Below are 19,917 nucleotides of genomic sequence, written 5' to 3'. Positions count from 1 at the left end.
ATGAAAGCGAGGGTGCATTTGTCTACCGGAAAGCAGACCTGGACTTGACAGGGATTTTATAGCATGTTCAACGTATAGAGAGCTACTTGTCAGAGCTTGAACCAGGTCCTGCAAGATTTCTTTGGTTGCAGTATAGATTACATATAGTACATGTTAATTTTACCTTGTGGCATGATACAGAATACTGGGGTTCAGTGTTTTCATAGAGCTTTGTAGCTCTTTGCTTGGAAACCACCTATCTCTGTGTCCTGTCATTGAATTTAAAATGCATACATGCGTCTTACTTGCGTTCCTCTGGCCCACCCCTCTCTTCTTTCATCGTTTACAGCTCACTCTGATTCACTGAATGCATGCTTACTCGAATGCTGACAGTGCAAAGGGAGGTGTGTGTGTGTTGTGTGTGTGTGTGTGTGTGTGTGTGTGTGTGTGTGTGTGTGTGTGTGTGTGTGTGTGTGTGTGTGTGTGTAGAGCAAAGAGGGAGGGGCATTTCCTTTAATGCATCTGCTCTGCTCAGTGACTCTCCAAGCTCACACATTTATTCCGTCTCTTCTCTCCATCTCTTCCTTTCTCTCCGTTCCCTGTCCTTGTTCTGTCTGTCTCGTGTCACTTTTTTTCTGTCTTTCTGTATTTCTGTCCTTCTCATACAACATACATGCTCATCTCACTCAGGCATATAATTCACACAGTCACACGGCATCTCTCATTCACCAGTCTTTCAGTACCATTCATCCTATCTCTCCTCTCTCTGTTTTCTTGCTCAATCTCTTGGATTTTGACTGCTGCTCCTCCATCACAGCTACTGTGTTCTGCATTTACTCCCTGGTTGTGCTCACTGCGTCAGGAATCAGCAGCAAACTGAGGTGGGTGTTTTAAGAGCATCATCGCTAGGTCTGAGGCTACATGTCTTTGGCATCTCTCTCTCTCTCGCTCTCTCTCTTCCTCTCTCACCCCTCTCTCTTCCTGCCTCTTGTCACTTCGCTCTGTCAGTGAGAGTCGGGATGATCATGCTTGTCTGTTCCTACAGGGGAGCACATGCCATACTATATTTGAGCAGCAGCATTTAATATTGTCATACATTATGCTAGCTAGCATATCTACCTCTTCAGATCTCTCTGTGTGAGAGCTGTCAGTACGGTTGATAGTACTGCTGCTTCTGCTGCTGCATTGGAAACCGTCTTTGCATACCTTATTATACTGGCATATATTTTGCTCTCTCTCATGTCTCTACTCAATCACTCTCCTCTGTCTGAATCTCTGTGAGGTTTCATGCATGCTTTGTCCCTTTTGAATTCTTGCCAGACACTTGGGCATGCTCTAGGATTTATGAAGAATCACCTTAAAATAGCCAGGGTGAAAGACTTGTGCAGGCTTGCGCAAAAATACACATGCACGCACTTGCGCATTCACGTAGGAGGTTCAACTTCTTGTCACCTCACCTGCCCCGCTGCTGCTGCAGCAGTTCCATCTGTTGCAGTCGCCACAGCCAGCAACACCCTGCAGCCACGCTTTAACTGTTCTCCCAGTGTTGTGATGTGTATTGCTGAGAGGTTGTGACAGTCATTGGTGCCTGGCTGAATGTGTTAGCGTGTCATTTTAATGTGTGTTTGTGTGTGGGGGTTCATGCTGAGGCTGATTGTTGTGGGCCAATATCTCTGCATGTGTGTGCTTGTACACATTTGGGTGTGTGTGTGCACTCTTGTATACAGTATGTGTGTTTGTCTGCCCATAGGCTCTGGTCCAAGATGAAAGCACAGGAGAGGCAGGCTGCAGGGGTTCAGTTTGGTGCAGTAAGCTGTTGAATGCTCTGTACCGAGCAGAAAAAAGCAGATTCTTGTGCTGGTGTGTCCTTTCACTGGGATGGTACGTCAATATCGCAGAAAGCTTAGCTTTTTCTGAAATGTCTGCATTTAATTTGTCCTTGCATTGCCAAACTCATCACAGAGTTAGATTGTCGTTGTTAATAGTAACATATGTTTTATATCTTCAACAAATAGGCTGATGATGATGATGATGTCTGATGATGAGGCAGGTGTTAGTGTGACAGTGCTGAAACAGTAATAAGGTTTTTCATTCTTTTGTCTTTGTTGTCTTGTATTTGAGGGAAAGGCAATGCAAAGACCAAACAAAGAATACTACTAATAATACTTCAAACAGAATGTCTTCAAAGAAATATGATATGACATCATATGACAACAGGAATGGCACATTCATCTGGAAAGCGCTTTGGTTAAGTGTCAGTCTTACTGGTTGTTATGCTTGAAACAAAGGAGACACTACTTCTCTGATGATATTACAGTGATGCAGGATGTGCTCATTTTAAAGTGAACTGTGGACTTTACAAAATGGGATAGCAGTCACATCAATTAATTCCTCTGAGGTTTGTGTGCTTCCCCCGCGACAGGTTTGTAATATGTGGAATGTTGATAACAAAATTTCTTTTACCAAGCAACACAATGTGTTGGCTGTAGGCTTACATGTAACTGAGGTGTATGAATGCTACTAAAACAGAGTTTGGTTTGTTTTGTCATTGTTATATTACAGTTATCAAGTCATAGCCACAAAGGATACGTTACCTCATTGCTATGCATCCTGTTTCTAAAAACGAAAAATAGTATTATAAGTTATTATGAGTCTTTAGTTCTCTTGCTTCCAAAACAAATGCATGTGCTAGCCAGATCAAGATCTTTACAAGAGGAGGTGAAAACACTACCTCTTTTGTCCACAGGGGCCGCCAAATTTGACAGAAAATAAAAGTTTGATGTTTAAAGGTAGTTGTTTCGAAGGCACATTCTCAGTATCAGTTAATCTAATGATTATGAACTCAATTAATTGTTTGCAGAATATCACAGAAATTGACAAAATGTGGATGCAGTTTATAAAAATAAGGGTTTTCCCTCCCGCCCTGCAATCGGCTGGCGACCGGTTCAGGGTGTACCCCGCCTCTCGCCCATTGTAGCTGGGATAGGCTCCAGCCCCCCGCAACCCCGAAAGGGATAGGCGGTATAGATAATGGATGGATGGATGGTTTTCCCTCTCATTATAAGCCTTTTTTCACCACTTCTAATCAGGATGAACAGGAAGCCAAAAGCTATGCTGCCATATTTTGGGTTTGAGTCTTGTTGAATCGGCCGCACACTCACGTGAGTTCATCACTTCAACAAAAGAAGTGCAACCATATCGGCAGATACGAGACGTGAGTTCACTGAAGACTTTGTGGTTGTATGCATGGAGTCAGACATTGTGTTGAGGAAAATGAAAAAGCTACTTTTGCTTCTGGTTGAGCGTTGCAAACAAGGAGTGGTGCCCGAACATGAGGTAGCATCCATCAGACACATTAACCGTGTGCTCAAGCTGCATATGGAAGCCGTGCTGCAGAGGATCCGTACAGTGCAGTGTTGTGTTACATCAAATTCATTTATATTCACTCAATTTTCAATGTTTTCTTAGTGAAGTGTTGAAATTGTATTCATCCAACACAAGATGAGACACTCTTTCTGATGACAAAATGTGCTTAAACCAGGAAACACATAATTCTGAAAAATCAAAAAGGAAAATACACAATTTGAAAAACGGAATCTGGAAACCGTCAAAACAGATTTCATAGGGCGTGATCATCAAGAGCAGAGCTGAGCTAGTGGCGTTAACAAGAATGTTCCGTCCCACCTGCAGACTGAAAAATAAGACAGAGTCTGGAAGCAATTAAAATTGATTTTGCATAGCTGTAAATATTCAGTTTACTCTTTGGTTTGGCAAGCTGGTACCAGGAATAATTTTTGATGAATCGCTTATCAAAATTGTTACGTGATTCGGTGACTTATTGTTGTTGAATGAAGCATAAAAGTCACTTGGTTACTATTGTAACACTTGCAGTGTTTCCTCTAGGATTTTTTTCAGCAGCAGGGGCAGGCAGGCAGGCAGGAGGCTCTGATCGTTCACTTCAAAGAGCTGACTCTAAGAGCCGTTTCGTTTGCAACCGACACATCACGACTGACTAGCTTCATCTTCATCAGCTGTCTTTCTCTTCTTAGAGCAATAATTGAACAAGCTCATCTGAAAATGCAGTCAGGAGTTACCTCATGACGTGTAGATATTAGCTTAATGCTATCAGTTAGTTTTACTCACGTTAGCGACACTGAGTTGGCACCGGGCCCAATAAACTGAAACTACCGATATGTTACGTAACGTTAGATGGCCATCAATATTTTGCGAATGTCTATTTTACTTGTAAAATCTCTTATGAGTTATCTTAAGCTAATAAGTCTACCTTTTCTCCGGTAAGTTGCTGCCCTATTTTCCAAGACGACACTCCTCTGACTCTCTGACCTGGTGCCTGGGTGTTTGACGTCACTTTCAAGGCCGCGCTCTTGTGAGTAATTAACGTCGGACTCTGCTGTGAAGGTGGAGACATGCGGTGGTCTTGCATTTGTGACAATTAAAAAAAAAAAAAAAGAAATTTGAAGGAGCGGCGGCTAGGATTTAGGAATGGCGGCTTGCCACTCCTAAATGAATGTAGAGGAAACACTGACTTGTAACCCATAGTGCAAGTCATTAGGCAGCCAGTTATGTTGCTTAAAGTACAGATGTGTATCTTCTGGACATTTCACTCAGGCCTATCACTAATGTAGGTCCTGGCTCTCTGCAGTTTTTACAGCTTGGTCTGCTGGATGCTCCAGTGGGGGTGTTTCCTAAACTGAGCTCAGTAATCATTCTGCAGTTCAGATTTAGCGGCCTGTCTAGCTTCATTAGCCCTGTTTTGGAACTCCCAAGGGGCATCACACTCTGGAAAACACACACACTCACACACACACAGAAACTCAATGAATTTATCACACTTTTTTTTTTCTGCAGGTGTGTTATCCTCCTCATTAGTTCACACAGTTTTCTACATGTTTGCATAAGAAATGAGAGAAGATTTGGTTATATTTTTAAAAATGAACGCGCAGTTTTCTGCCCACATGAGAATTTTCTGATGTTTTGTCTGTGCTCTTCTAGTTTGAAGTGGGTTAGACTCTGTTTGAAAAAGGCAATTTCATGTGGACACTACAGGACTGAGCAATATTTGAGTCAAGATATAATGACGAAGGAGTTTTTTTTTCCCCAGGTGGGACAGCGGTGGTCTTGCTTGAATCTAGTGATTACATTCAGTACAACAACTGTACCCTAATGAGGGCCTTATGAAATCTGCTTTGTTTCCAGATTCTCTTTCATTTTTTCCCAAATTCTGTTTTCCATTTAAACTGTTCTGAATGTTCTGTTTTATGATTTAAGCACATTTTGTCATCTGAAAGAGTGTCTCATCACGTGAGGGATGAATAAAAATTAAAATTGAATCAATGTCAATGATTTTAATGTATATGCAGCTTGAACACACCGAGTAAGTGGGTCCGACGGAGGCGACTCTCACGTTCGGGCAATGATCCTCCTTGTTTATAATGCTTGACCAGGAACAGATGTAACTTAACTCCATGCGAACAGCCACAAAGTCTTCAGTGAACTCACATCTTGCATCTGCCGACGTGGTTGCATGTTGGAGAGTTTGTTGAAGTGGCGACTGCTTGTGAACACGCTGCCTCACACGATCTCCTGGACATGACTCTGCCGTGTTTCCTTTTCGTTCAGCTTTAGGCACTGTGAAACACACCTGTAATGTCAGGGAAAACCTGTGTCCGTGTTTTACAGTTGATTCCGTCTTTTTTATCAAAATCCGCAATTCTCTCCCTGTTTTGCATTGCATTGTACTGTAGCAAAATAATCTCAACTCAAAGGTCCCCTAACAGGCTTTTCATTAGAAAAAAATAATCTGATTGGCAGTCAGATGCAGTCAAAGATACCTCTGTTATCCAGTCATAATGGAAATGAATTGAAATGTGAGTAGTTCTCACCTCTCCAAAATTCAAGCAAATTTTGAAACGGGCGTTATTTGGATGCACACCACATATTCAAAATCTAAATGGATACTTTCTTGTCTGAAAAAATACCAAAACTTAATTAAGTTACATAAAAACAGTCCTAATTATTGAGATAACTAGAATGCCTTTGAGCCTTGCTCAAAATCTGTGCTTGGCTGCTGGTTGGTGCAAAATAGGTGGAGCATGAAAACTTTGACCATTTTGACTATAGACATGGCTAGATAAGTAGTACAATGTACTGAACTGGTGCATTTTACTGCTTTTGTGCTATTTATTGTTTCATGGTGTCCCTTAATCACAGTATCGAGCCTACGCAGGTGCTGATTTGGATTTCATCTGTTAGACCAGTGCTGACTACTATAAATACCATGCCCTTGCTCAGTGGCAGGTAGCCTATTGTATGTCCTTGGAACTTAATAAATCACTGCAATGGAGAAAACCCCCAGAAATATTCTCACACAATGCTGAATAATGTGTTGGTTGACTAACAAAAAGCTTAAATTACAGCTTTAAGTGTTATTAAAATGGCTGTTTGCTTTGAAGTGTCTGCTGCTCAGTCACACAGTCGTCCCACACAGCATGGAAACATGTAATGAGGATAAAAGTTTGCCACCTTACTGGTTTGAAGATGAGAACCCTGAGCTGTGCGACTGTGGCAAATTGTTATTGGGATGATTTCATGACAAATACTGTAATCTTAATTCTATACGTGCCATCCTTCCTGCTTTGCTCCCACTGTGAAGTGCTCTCTATGGGAGTGTACTGTATGTGTTCAGTAATATATCTTTGGAGAACTGTGTTTTATTTTTAGATCTACAGAGCTTAGTCCCATAAGTCTAACTGTGCATTTTATACTCAGGGCTTATTTGTATTAGTTTCCAAGCAAAGGTTTGTTTGACTTTTCTATGTTAAATGTGTGTTCTGCATCAACAGAACCACAACATTTATCTATTGTGATCAATTTGGTCATAGTTGATAAGAATCTAAAAAAAAACCAACCCTTTATTCACTGGATATATGTTATAATAAAATAGTGCCTCTGCAATTTTCCTTTGAAGGTTTCATTTCACAAAGGTGTATTGGCATCTGATTTTGGAGGAGGCCCACCTCCGCTGTACAGCAAGAAAATCTTTCACACGAAAGTGAGGGAGAGGGAGCTGCTGTCTGCACGTAGCCTCCTTCTCGGCACTGACCACAAATATCACAGGCTGATAGTCCTGAATAGCACATAACATATTTTCCCACATATAAGCTACTCTTAGCTCATACAGGTCAGTGTTAACATGCAATGGGCTGTCCCTCCCCATAGATGTGTCTCTGATAGCCCCTGATCTCACACAGAAGTGGTGTGATCATCACGATTTATGATGCCATGTTTTTTTTTTCAGGGCCTCTGTTTAAGTAATGCTTGCGTGTCAGTGGTGATTTGTGAGTACACATGCGACTGACAAAGACCAAACCACCATAATCATGATGCACTGCAAGACGGTGAGAACAGCCCATGTGAATTACGGCCACAATGTTGCAGATGTGAAAAATGATTTAGCATTGACTGATTTGTCTGTTGGCACACGTATGTGACTTATGAGACATCGTGCTGTTCATGATGGCTGAGTTATTGGGATCATGTCTGTATTTGCTGTAAATACTTGAGATTGATTTGAATGCCTGAGTCTGAAGCCCAGTGCTGTGTGCGATCTTTCTGTGCTAATCCTTGACTGCTACATTAGTAAAGCTCCAGCACTGTGTTGCCCGTTTAGCATACTAATGACTGACTTGCACCCAAAATGTGCTAAGTGTTTATTTTAGGCTAACATGATGCACCTTAGGCTAACTCATTTTGGTTTAGTGAGATGTGCACAAATTAGGGTTGTGTCCCAGTCTGTGGGACATTAATGGAAGTGTTAAGATTACACAAGCCTTAGATGGTGTCACTGCCCATTCATGTTTCCATATGCGTATCTCTAGCACAGATCCAGGCTGTGTCTGTTCTGCTCCAGGGTCCTCCAGTTGGCCACAGCACATGTGGACTGGACCAGCCACTGACTAAAAAAAGGCTGTGGCCTATCTCAACTAGGTCCTCAAAAGAGAGAGTAAATGGTTCAGGAAAATGGGTTGAGAGGAATCTAACGCTGTTTAATTCTACTCACAAATGACAAGGATGACGTGAGTGGGTGCAAATCTTAAGCAATAAGATCAGGCACACAGTAACAAAGTTGCATTGTTTATATGAACACATCTTGAAAACAAGGAAATGAAATGACATCCTTCTGTTAGAGGTTAATCAGTCCTGGTGTGTGTCTGTGCTGCAGTGAACGGAGGGATGGCTGACCTGGCACATAGCTCTCAGACACAGTGGGAGAGGGTGAAAATACAGTAGATTGATGGAAAGAGAAATGCGAGGAAACACAGCGCTAGTTAGAGGAGACAAACCTGCCAATGGGCATATTTAATACTTATTGGTTCATGCTTGTCATGTCGCGTGTACTCATTAGAAGGTGAGGGTGGATTATGATTATGTAATTCAGGTCTTTCTGCAGTTAGCGGGTTGGGCTGGGTGATAATTTCATGTTTTTATTTACCATATCTTCAAATAAGACATAATACTTCGTTTGGAAGGTCTTTGAAACTATGGCAGCTCATTGTAGAAGTGATTGTGTAAAAACAGACCACATAAGTGCAGTGGCAAAAGGAAAGAAAAGACACTTAGTGCTATTACTATCAGTAAATCAGTATCTATCCATCCAAGCCTGATACGCATCACCTGGGTCTGTTTGGTGTGGACAGCTGGTTCAACTTGTGCACCCCTACGTTACCTATGCTGGCCTGGTTCACAGACAGGCTGCTGATCGAAAAACCCTTGGGAGAACAGTTACCTACATCCAACCTTCTGCTCCTTTGAAGCTCTCTCTGTCCGTTCTCTCTGACCTTGTGCTGATTTATTTCCAGTCAGGCCGTCTGTGCATGATATAAGTGAGATGTACATTTTAGGGCTGTAAGTAGCACACCTAATCAAGTATAGTGAATACTGAGGATGTTAATAATAATATTAATAATAATAATAAATAAATGGATGGAAGTATTTACTTGAAATAGTGTTTTGAAAGTGGCAGAGAGGTAATATTTATTAATATTATTGTTATTTGTTTGCAATTGCCCTAACAGTAGTAAAAATAAGTAAGACACCAGCAGAGAAATATAATCACTAGCATGTAAGGGTGGACAAGTTGTTTTGAGACATTTTCACTTCCTTTCAGCCTGAGTGCAATTACTGTAGTATATTTTTTATTTGGTACACCTTGCTTGTAGTACAGAAAAGGTCCACGCTGGCCTCCAGAATAGTTTGTATTCTTTTAGGCATGGATTCATCAAGGTGCTGGAAACACCATCTGGTACTCCAGTCTTTGTAACTGCGCATCGAAATAGCAAACAGCCTCGTCCTAAAAGCGGACATTTGTTGTAACTGAAGTCATTGTCATATTGAGGAAACATTGTCCTGGAAAAGTAGCCAACAAGGGATATGCCCATTTAGCTATAAGTTCTGGTGTTCAGGCTCATTTGATACTTCTGGGCCTAATGCTTGCCAAGAATTTATTACCACCCCCCCACCACCCCCCCACCATAGCAGCCTGGGCTGTTGACACCAGGCAGAATGGATACATGCTGTCGGTGCCAAATTGTGTCCCCCGTCATCAGGCTGTCACACCACAACCTGGAAACTGTTGGACAGGTTGAAGTTTTTCCACTCCTCGGTAATCCAGGCTTTGGTGATGATGTGCCCTTTGTAACGCTGTCTTCTCCTTAGTTCACATTCATGGATGCCACCGTACTCCTCTGCCACTGAAGCCCATCTTCATAAGTGTTTAATGACATGTATCCGCTGAAATCGCTGTATTGTTTGCATGATTATGAACTGCTTTTAGCTTGACTCCTCTCTTAACGTCAGCAGAACATTTTCTCCATGAGCGTCCACTGAATGGTCATTTTGTGTTCGAGCATTATATTAGATACACTGTGCAAACAACAATGTTGTGTGTCTCAAGTATGTGGGCTGTGAGAGAAATTGTCAATATTGTCAGTCCTTTTTGAAGCAACATCCTAGCAGGAGGTGAAAGGAGTGTATGTTGTGGAGACACTATAAAGAAAGATGTTTATTTGTACAGATTATGTCTTGTCTGTTGTCTAGGTGGCATCTTCCTCTGTCAGTAAAAGTGTAAAATAATAAACTTATTTAAAATTTGACATACAACTTTGATGTAAGTACTGCAATTAAATCCAGATATACAAATGTAAGTTAACCTGCGTTCACCACAAAACCCAAGTTAAAGCGTTCCACCCTGCACTCGTCAGTGTTTAAAAATGCAAGAGAACCATTAGCCATAATGTTTTTTGGACACTTGAGTGCAGGTGAAGTTGCACTATGATACAAACTAACGAATGATTAAATTGTAAGAATGTATTGTACAAACAAGCAGGGGATTGTTCCTTTTATTACACGTATTTATATGTAGCGATATTGTATAATTAGTAATATGTGCCGTGCGTGTGACCACGAGTCTGCATTTATAGTCCACATTTAAATAAGTCGTTTAAAAGTAGAGCTTGCTTAATTTTCTAGATCACAAGCAGAGTTTTTTTTTTTTTACAGAAATACTTCAAGAAGTTTTAATATTCACTGACTAGACTGATGTAGAAGGAATATCTTTTCAGAGTGATTGTACAAAACGGTACATCATTCAGTAAATACAAAGTGACGTGGCAGAGGTAGAGTGATATGTTCAGGGACGGGCTGCTTAAAACATGTTGGGAGACAGATGGACCACACTGTGGGAGGCAGAGAGTCAAAAACAGAGATACAGATATTGTGATAGGTAGAGACCGAATGAGTTCACAAGACGGCACTTCTCTCTGCCTTGTCGAGTCTTTCAGAATTATTTTCAGTCAGAAAGGAATAAAGTTTTTTGAGGGATGGGGCCTGATGAGGTTGTTGTCTCTGAATGTGATTAGTGCTTTTGCTGGGCTTCAGTCTTGAGTCTTACTATCAGCTAATGTACTGGCATCAAACTACTACCAGTTAGTAGTTCATATAAAAAAAAAACTCCTTGTACCCGTTTAGAAGAAATGCACCATGGTTGCAACTAACCATTATTTCCCCAATGATTAATTTACTGTACTGGTTACTTTTTATATTGACAAATCAACTGTTTAGTGTAGAAAATCAGAATAATTAATGACTTTATGCTCATGGTGATTTCGCAGAGCTAAAGTCATGTCTGCAAGCTTCTTATCTAGTCTGTTCAACAGTCTGTTCAAGGTAGAGGACACACAGCAATTAGAAATAGAGAAGAACCCCTGCATTGGATAAACAAGAACCGGCAACACTTTGGGATTTGCTTGAAAAAACACTTTGACAGTTAAGTGATGTGTGTAAGTATGTGTGCATGTGTGCTTGCATGTCCGTGTGTATGTGAGAGACACCAAAACATAGCAGCACAGTTTCCACAGTTTTGCAATTCCCTCAATATTCCACATTTTACCGTGGTCCTGTTTTTATTATCAAACTCCGCAATTGCATCCTTTTTTAATGCATCACAGAAATCAACGGCCGCTACATCATTTAACTTTCTTAGCTACCAACTGACTAATGGTGTCATCCCAAAAGCTTTTTTTTTTCCACACTTTGGATCCCTGAGAAGATGTAATAATAATAGAATAGTGACAATTGACCCCAGGCAAATGCACACATTGAATGTTGCAGCACTGCTGGGAGCAATATTTCATATCCTCACAGTCCTACACGTTGCCTGCTGTTAGCCTCACGGTTTACTTAGGTTAATGTAACAGTACAGATGGCACGTTGAATCATTGTAACACCTGGACACATTGCACTGACACACAGGATCCAAACAAGTGCTATTACCTTAATACACATGGAAGCCCTCTCTTCTTCCAGCATAGCTGCTGTTGCCTCAGGGACACACAATCAGTTGGTAAACAAACACTTGAACTTCCACAATGATTGTGACACAATCCATGGGCAGGCCAAAGGCATGGACATGAATAAACAGCATGATGTTAACCCTTCATGCCTCAGGAAACCTGCCACTATTCTCATGCTTGACTGCACAGGTACTGTGGGTTTATGTAGGTAGTCTGATGTAATGTGACAGTGTGTTTGTGCAGGAAAAGGAAGATGGAAATGTACTCTTGGTGTCAGTCTTCCCTCTGTCTTCCTATAGAAACTCAAATAGCTGCTATGTTAAAGCATGCTTAGATGGATCCATACACTACCATGCAGCCATTGTGTGGGCACTTGCATGTAGCCATTAAGTTTGTCCTACTTTCGACAGAGGGCTCAGTGTTTTTTATATGCTTGCTGCACTGCAGTTCTCATGTTGGTACTCAGATTCTGTTTGAAGGCAGTTCTCTGCTTCCATAACCCAGAGAAAAACAAGCCAGTCACCAGCTGTTTGGGATACACGAGTTTTGTGTTTACCATGGGCCTACTGAGTCATTATAAATGTACAGTAACTTTATTAAACAATTGGTTGCAGTGCCCTCTGGAGTACAAATGCAAGTCACGAAGATAAGTAAATTGTGTGCATGTGCGTGTGAAAGTGACCCTGCCAAGTCATCCATGAGTGAGTCAGATCTGCACACATGTATGTTATCCGAAGCCTGTACACTTTATGCTTATGTACAGGAGGTTTTGTATCTGTAGTCTGCATTACGGAGTCAGTAATTAATGTGAGACAGTAATGCAGACCATTACTGTCTCGCAGCTGATAGGCCACAGCCTCCCTCAGCTGGCATTTAAAGCCTGTGTGAATCACACATACTATGTCAGACAGGCAGATTGTCTGTGCTCCATAAATCTTCAGTGTTTTACTGCCATTTCAATGATGCAGTATGGACCCCAGCTGGCTTGAATAGTTTTAATTGTCTGAGTCCGCCAACAGTTTGCATGTGTCTATGCTGATATCATTCTGTTTACTTTTTATAATTATTTTTTATTGTCATTAGGAATGTACCAAACACCAATCCGCATCCTTTAATACTGAGTATCATATGATACAGGGGCTGTGATGGTGTAGATTCAAACGTTATAGGACAATACAACCCTCAGTTGTGCAGTTAACTGGCTTTTTTCCCCATGCCACCCCAGCTCATACACAGGATAACTTCTCAAATTAAGTCAGACAGTAGGGGCAAAGTACAGGAGGGATGCAGCAGTGTCCATTTTGTTCTGCAACAATCTCATTTGTGGTACCAATACCAGATGGCACTAAAGTCAGGAATTTCTAAAATCAATATATTGTATAAAAGTAATTGCTGACAGCAGCGATGTCCATAATCTAATAGATGTTAGGCTACAGAAATCTGTAGCTGTTCACAATATCAACCTTAAATAGTCTGCCGATCGAAAAAGCTTTGATTGTAAAGCAGCACTGTTAGTTAAAACTTGTAGTTTCCAATAATTTTTATGTGGTTTTCCACAAACTGCAGTACTTTGGGGTTGTTCACCTGCAAAATGTCACAAAGGTCGCTATGCTAACCCAGAGCAGCTGTGCTGGTGCTGTTTGCTAATGCACATAGGTTTTGGGGTTTTTTTTCCCTTTTTGACAGTGCAGCTGGAGAGACAGTCCCCACACACTCTTATATTATTAATTGTAAGTGCTTGCTTCTGTTTATTTATTTTTGGACATGCTCAATGGAGTGCAACTTGGTGTTTCTACAGCTGGTGTACCTGCTCCAAACAATGAAAGGAAAAGGAAATTTATGACACTGGAAGTGGATCAGTGTTCTAGAGCCTGAAGATTTCCATGATGCAGAAAACATTGATGGAATAGAGGAATTTGATAAAGATGGAATCAACTGTAACACACAGAATATTGTGGAAAAAGTCAATGCAATTCCCAAAATCTGGGTCTTCCCTGCTATTTTAAGGTTGTTGTTTTTTTTTTACAGCACCTAAACTGAATGATCAGAAAAAAAAAAAAAAAAAAAAAAATATATATATATATATATATATATATACTGCTTTGTTTTGGTGTGTCTCTCTCTCTCACTCACTCACACTCTCTCTCTCTCTCTCTCTCTCTCTCACACACACACACACACACACACAGTCATGTTGAAGAGGTCCTCTGACAGAGAGGGAGAGGCAGCGTGCTAGCAAGAGCTTCAACAGACTCTCAGAAGTGCAACGGCATCGGCAGATGCAAGACATGAGTTCATTGAAGGCTGCGTGGTTGTTTGTGTGAGGTCAGATATTCTGTTGGAAAAAAATGAAAAAGCTACATCCTTCTCTGATCAATCATTGCAAACAAGGAGTGTTGCCTGAACCTGAGAGTCGCGTCCGTCAGCCCCACTGACCCGCTGTGTTCGAACTGCATATGGAGGCTGTCCTGCAGGAGATAGTTTTGATAAAAAACAGAACAATGTTACAACGTGTTGCATCAGATCCACCGATATTCATAGATTTTTTAAATATTTTCTTAGTGAGTTGTTGGAATTATATTCGTCCACCACATGATTAGAGTTTTTCTGATGGCTCAGGACATCTCTACCTGGCATTGTTCAGATTCTGGCTTCATTATGAATGTGACTGTGACTATAGGCAGTGACAATGATGCTCCCATCTGTTGCTTCTAGTTTTATGAAGTATGGCAATATAGAACTAAAAAGAAATAAAACAGAGGTGCTTTCCCATAGTCTGTATGGATGTAATCTCAGAAACACGTTCGTGGTGCTGGTTTATCTTTGATGAGGACAATGACAGGAAATGCTCTGATGGTCTTCCCGGTTTCCCAAATCTAATCAATATAATCCAAATACAAGAATCTCTGTTTGCTGTTTGGAATGTGCAGGCAATTTGTAACATGTACAGTATGTTCCCTGAGTGCACTGGTCATCCTTGTCAACATTACCACATTGAGTGGGCAAAGTAGCATAGACTGTGTGAGTGAGGACTGTGGGTGAGTGGGTGGTTGTACTGTAACTGTAATTTGCCAGTTTGTCACAAAGCCTCAGTTTTATCCTGTCATACATTGACAGCCTATGTAGGGGACGCTGTAGTACAGAGGACAGAAAAAAGTTTTTTCTTTTCAGTTGTGTTGGAGGAACAGGAATACATGTCTCAGGTGGGAGCTGCAATGTCATATTTTTTCCTTCAAACATGCTTTCAACACAAACACTTGCAATTTGCCCATTTCATTATAATTATTTGCCCTGCTTTTTCCTTCTGATATTAAGAGGTGAATGAAAGGCTTGTTTAGTTGTTTCCTCGACTATTCCGTGAAGTTTAGTAGTTTTTAGAAGTAGATTTTCAGCTTCAAAATGGTGTCAGCAGCTGCTTAGAGTCTATACATCCAACACCAGTTCCCACAATTCCGAGGGAATGGCTGCCATATTGGCACAGGAAAGCTGCATCTCGTAATAAGCCTATTGAGGTGTGAGGTCTAGCCACAGTTAAAATCATCATAACTTGTTTACTGTTTACAGTTTGGCTTGTTGCAAACGTCAGACATGAATTTATGATACAGGCTACTGTGTTAAATTGTTAAATTAAAAATGCAAGTTTTCATAGCAAAATACTAAATATAGTATAATAATCATTATTTTAACATAAGTCATTACTTTGAGAAAGTTTCTCATTATTTTTTCTCAATATTTAGCATTTGAGACCATGAAAGCATTAGCAAAATGTTTATTGAGATAATAAATCAAGTGAGAAGTAGCGTCATTTTGTCATAGACTTCTGTGCAATCAGACTTCTTTTTGCAACCAGTAGACATACTGTTAATGACAAAACTTGACAAGCTAAGCGTTGTTTAAGCAGTCTTTTAGTAGTGCATCTAGACATAGGGTTAAACTGTCTTAAATTGAATACAAAATGTTCAACTTCTGTATGACTGACAATGATTAGGCGTTTGGTATTCAAGTAGCTTATTTTGTGAAAGCCTTGTGAAACGTAAGGGTGCTTGTATTGAGCATCAGCACGGGACGTGAGAGGAGGGAAGTGAAGGTCTGAGATGGAGAGAGATCACAGTGGGAGGGGTGATGCATCGCACTGCTGTTTTGCAGCACAGGGCCTCTCTGGACCAACCTGCTCTCTAGTGCCTACTCAGCTTTTTCCCCACAACGTCTACTCAACTGCAGTTTTCTCTTCCACTCACCTCATCCTCCTTTTCCCTTTGCTTGATTTCAGGCAGTGTTTTCTTTCTTTTTAAACTTTTCTCTCCTACTCCTCAGAAGGTGTGTGTCGGTAGCAAGTTGCCAAAATCTGCCTCTCCTGGGGCCGCTCAGTCTGTTCAAAGAGCCGCCGGCCACTTACTGCATTTGTGCCAGATTTCATTAGAAACTCTGGACGATACTCTCCATGTTTTCCCCGTCCGTTAGACACAGCATCCTTCAGAGTGGCTCAGTGGCACCCTGAGGGGGAAGACTGAATCCTGTCTGGCTGGAAAATACAATACAAGAGGTATCAAGGGCTTGAATGTATGAAAACATTAGGAAGATGCATAAAAAACCTTGTGAATTATTGAGCAACCTATTTAAATGATGAGTGTAATTGTAGAAGTAGAAAACAAGCAGTAGAAGTATTGACCAACTTTTGTCTGTTGTGGTGGCTGTTGTCCATCTACACAGATTCCTTAAATCACTACCTATTAGCTAAATCCAGCACATAACTTAAATACCACCACTGTCTGTAATGTCTGCATTTATGGTAATTGTGGGGAGCTCGGTAGGCTGGTTCTTCTCTCTGGTATTGTGTTTGAGTGAGGCTGTTAAAGCAGGGCAGTACCAAATGTCAGCGGGTGTGTTTTTAGGCTTGTTTCCAGTCTCTAGCCACTACAGGCCGAGCCAGAACCCACAGTTCTATCCATCAGTTATACAAACACTAAAACCTCAACTCTGTGTGGACACAGCTGATGCAGTATTTAGTAGGAATATTATAGATTGGCTACAGCAGCAAAAAGAGAGGCCCATTAGGTTTGTCGGGGAGTATCTGCAGACGTATTGCATAAAGTTACTGTGTGTGTATGCGCACAATTAAACTACTGGTATTAATATAGTTTTACTAATCTGCTGCCGGCCTCTTCATCCTCCCTAATGACTGTCTGGATTCAGTTGTATTGATGACCTTCACCACTCTGTGTCCGTCTGCCCAGCTATGTTTTTGTATCAACTTAGTGCTTTCTGCTCGTCTGTGCACGACTAAATCTCCTCTGTACAGCCTGCTCATGCCCATGTGTCATTATATGCGCAGTGATGCGGATAGCACTGATATGTTGTACTTGGACAAGGATAAAAAACAGGGCAGGCTATGTGTAGTGAAAAGGATGTTAAGAACCTAATAGAACCTGGGATGTAAGGCATAGAGGAAGTAGCATGTGCAAAGACTTCTTATATTTCTGAATGGTGCTTACAGTTCTGATTTTAACAGGCATGAAAACCTGCTAGAAAGGCAAGGGCACACAGTTAATTTGAACAATCTGGTGCCTTGAAGTGTGTGGGGAGTGGTCTGTAAGCACTACCTACAGTATCTAGGTTAACAGGTTTGAGCACACGGTGAAAAGGTCAGTCCAACACCACGGTCCAACCTAAAGCTTCTCAGTCTTTGACCAGTCTCTGTGGACGCTTTATGTTCAAATAACATGTGCCCAGTGCAGGCGGGCGAAGCCAGCACAAGACAGACACCCTTCCCAAAATCACACTTTCTCTCCATCCCTTCACTTGTCTTCTCCATCTTTATTTGTCTTTGGTGTGCACGGGGAGAGCTGGGATGGACCCAGAACAAGAGAAAGATGGTTTCATATTTCTACTGCAGTGTGCTGCTCTGTGCTCCTGGTTCACTGCAGCATGTTCTCTCCCTGCAGTGCAAGCAAAGGCTTCATTTCAGCTTCACAGGCCAAACTTAGCTGTACAGTCCCTCGTCAACTCGCTTGTGATTTTCTACTCCTTTTTTTTTTTTTGGGATATCCAGATGGTCCGCACACCTGACTTGTGTTTGTAATGGATAGTATTTCTGTAGGAGCTTGTGCAGCACCGTGTTTTAATGTTAGGCATGCACTGTAAGTCAGCACAACAGCATAAAGGAAAATGTTGAGCAAGGACACACAGTGTGCTGATTCATCTTCATGCTGTCAATGATACAGGCAACCTGGGACCATACATCTCATACTGTATAATAACCAGGTAGTGGGGGATATGTACTAGACTTCATGGGGATGCTTCATTGCTTGGCTATGCACAAAGAGCTCGATCATGTGTACGCCTTAGTTCTAAAACAGGATCAAATTTAGCTAATCTAACATTATCTGACAAAAGTTTTAAAATGTACAAGGTCTCCAAAATATATACTGAAAATCATTTTAAGATAAAGTGCACAAGCCTCACCTGATCTTTATACAAATACACTGAATGGCTGTTACTGAAAATACAAACACAGTCCACAAATAGTATCAAAAATAGGGTTTGATATAATTGAAGTCTTGAGGATGATTACTTCTATCTTGAATGCCCTACATTAGACCTTTGCAGGTCATGCCATGCCCAGTCACATGATGGGCATGGCGTAAAGTTTGACCATAATATGTGGTAAACCTCTGTGTGTAAAACAGCTGCAGCCGTCCTACAATTTAATGATTCCTAACAGCAGAGCTCACAGTTGTGCTTTTAACTTCTTTTAACTGGGGGCAGGAGGATTTGTATCTGGAGTTTGCTGTATAAATAGGCTATTTATGCAAATTGCTGTTAGATTTTTTTTCTCTGTTGGCAGCCAGTGACCTGCACTGTTTCTCTAATCAAGGACCCTTCACAGCTTAGCAGAGAGGAGACCATTTATAAAACCTCAAACTATGTGATGATGAGAGTAGAGATGATGCGCTGAAGCGGATTCACATCTTTGCACGGTTTTGACTTTGATCCTTTGATTAATGTCGCTGAGGAGGAAGAAGAAGAAGAAGAGGAGATTCCGACTGAATCCTCTTTGTTGCCTGGCGGAGAACGAGGTTAGGTTAGCTCCTCTCTCTCACTCTCTGCCTGACTGAACTCCCATGTAGGATATCCCCGGCAGTTCTCGTCTGTTAGCCTGTCTCCCTCTTCCACAGCCATCTGCTTGGGTCTGTGTGTGTTTTCCACAGCTGCCAACATACTACACAACACCGTGCTATGCTTTCCAGGCCAGCACTGCCTGCCTGCCTGCCTGCCTGCCTGCCTGCCTGCCTGCCTGCCTGCCTGCCTGCCTGCTTGCCTGCTTGCCTTGCTCACGTAAGCCCTGTCTCAAGAGGGAATTCACTCAGGCTGGGTGTAGGTGGATTTATGGATGGAAAGCATGAAGAGCTGCCTTTTGTGACTCAGTTTTGCATTTTGTTTGGAAGAGACTGAGGTGTATGAGACAAGCTTAACAGAGACTATGGAGATGCATGTTTTTCATGAATTCAGCTCGTCTGGTTCGGCATGGCACCATGTCACTGTTCCATCCAGTCTTTCTTCTTTGAGCGTCACCTCTTTCCAGCTGTAGTATAATACATCTGGAGTCTATATTCTAGCTAAAATGGAGTTTAGAATCTGATATTGATAACAATATTTAACAGTTTAAAAAATCCTTGAAATATCTCTATCTGTATAAACCAGATGACGCACAAGTTGCTAACGTATTTTGTGTCTGATAAAGCGCTAATGAGTTATTGTTACTTCAGAGATGAACTTCAGTTGGAAATTCTTTGTGTCTTCTGTCTCTGTCTAGTCGACACAGACACTGTGATTAATATAAACTCTTACTAAGTGCTACAAAGTGCAAAAATATGTTGTAATTTGAATTTTGCCATAAACCTGCAGCGTTGTTATGGGTTATCTTTGTAGTAATGTGAAATACTGGTAGGAATAAGGGAATAAAGTGCATATTTCTCTTTCTTCTTATTTAGGTGAATAGATAAATATCACTCATTCCTCTGTGCTGTATTGCAGTAAAACAATTTGAAATGACATTGTAAACATACAA

The 19,917-nt window shown here is 41.3% G+C and overlaps 1 protein-coding gene across 2 annotated transcripts in view; it reads left to right on the top strand.

The window, feature by feature from the left end:
• kcnab2a (potassium voltage-gated channel subfamily A regulatory beta subunit 2a) overlaps positions 1 to 19,917 on the top strand; it is an 84,709-nt gene that overhangs the window by 9,185 nt on the left and 55,607 nt on the right. The window contains exon 1 of one of the 2 annotated variants that reach the window (XM_070959335.1): positions 483 to 860. The exons of the other annotated variant lie outside the window; for it this stretch is intronic. The gene's annotated coding sequence lies outside the window, so the exon portion shown is untranslated. Of the gene's footprint in view, positions 1 to 482; positions 861 to 19,917 lie in introns of those variants that run through there. 2 annotated transcript variants of the gene reach the window in all.

This window comes from Chaetodon trifascialis, chromosome 3 (genome assembly GCF_039877785.1).
Source record: "Chaetodon trifascialis isolate fChaTrf1 chromosome 3, fChaTrf1.hap1, whole genome shotgun sequence".
Classification (NCBI taxonomy): domain Eukaryota; kingdom Metazoa; phylum Chordata; class Actinopteri; order Chaetodontiformes; family Chaetodontidae; genus Chaetodon; species Chaetodon trifascialis.
Note: the sequence above shows the minus strand (reverse complement) of the source record. Positions and strands in the feature narration are given on the sequence as shown.